Source organism: Rana temporaria, chromosome 2 (assembly GCF_905171775.1).
Source record: "Rana temporaria chromosome 2, aRanTem1.1, whole genome shotgun sequence".
In the NCBI taxonomy this organism is placed as follows: Eukaryota; Metazoa; Chordata; class Amphibia; order Anura; family Ranidae; genus Rana; species Rana temporaria.
Genome location: NC_053490.1, coordinates 276476345 through 276477679, shown reverse-complemented (window position 1 = coordinate 276477679; position 1335 = coordinate 276476345). Strand labels below are relative to the sequence as shown.

Sequence of the window (1335 nt, the reverse complement as noted above, 5' to 3'; positions counted from 1 at the left end):
CATAAATTTACAAAATGTACACTAACAATGGTATAATGGAAAGCAACTGATAACAATCACAATACAACCATTCAGAACAAGAGAATAGTGAAAGAATCCTATTGAAGTTTCCTACGCGTTTCACCGTGGGGCTTCTTCAGGACGAAATGAACAGGATTATTGCTACTATGTAGCCATGATTTTCACAATCTGTGAATAGTACACATCATATTAGTACAGCATAAAAAATGATAATGATGATATTTACATAAAAGAAAAAATTCCTAAAACATATATCTTTATCAATTGATTAAAACCAGCGAAAAAACACACACATTTTTGCAATACATATGGGTTACAACATGTGGCTACATCACCTGATACACATGTGTTGCCTTTCCACTCTGAATAGGGATTCGGTTACCTGCATCTCTATCCCCGACACGTCTTCTTTTGCCTGGGGACTGTAATGTGTATTTGTTCATGTCATTATTGACATATTTGGCCTGGACCTGCGGTATGTTTCCAATCAACATGGTTTACTTGTTGCCCTATTATATATTATAGGATGTAAGACTTTGCAATTTATTTCCTTTACTTCTCTTTTTTCTCCATATATACGCATGTAGACATATATATATATATAGGCGTATATTATAATGCTTAAGGTTATACACATATACATATATTGTTAGCGTAAATATGCGCTTATTGCTTTTTTCCTCCCCCTCTTTATCAGATCATCGATCTCTAAACATATTTTTTGTACTATCTACTACCATCGGTATATATTTCATCTATCATTGGAATCTTCCTGGATGATTATATCCACCGCTGTGTATCAGGTGATGTAGCCACATGTTGTAACCCATATGTATTGCAAAAATGTGTGTGTTTTTTCGCTGGTTTTTATCAATTGATAAAGATATATGTTTTAGGAATTTTTTCTTTTATGTAAATATCATCATTATCATTTTTTATGCTGTACTAATATGATGTGTACTATTCACAGATTGTGAAAATCATGGCTACATAGTAGCAATAATCCTGTTCATTTCGTCCGGAAGAAGCCCCACGGTGAAACGCGTAGGCGACTTCAATAGGATTCTTTCACTATTCTCTTGTTCTGAATGGTTGTATTGTGATTGTTATCAGTTGCTTTCCATTATACCATTGTTAGTGTACATTTTGTAAATTTATGTAATAAAATATATATTTTTTATACTTCCACGAGCCTCAAAGTCCGATTTTGCCCACTCTTCTTGAAGGGGTACTGTTCTATATTCTTATCATTACGGATGCGGCCAATGTGAGTGCTTTCCTTGTGTATCTTGTCCTCCCTCCCTCTCCCTCTTT

General features: G+C 34.3%; 1 long non-coding RNA gene across 1 annotated transcript; it reads left to right on the top strand.

Annotated features, from left to right (window-relative positions):
* The first annotated feature begins 380 nt into the window (after positions 1-380).
* Positions 381-1094, top strand: LOC120928599. The gene is made up of 3 exons (XR_005747248.1): positions 381-496; positions 719-824; positions 992-1094. It is a non-coding gene; the product is annotated as an uncharacterized LOC120928599 (long non-coding RNA).
* The last annotated feature ends 241 nt before the right edge of the window (positions 1095-1335 follow it).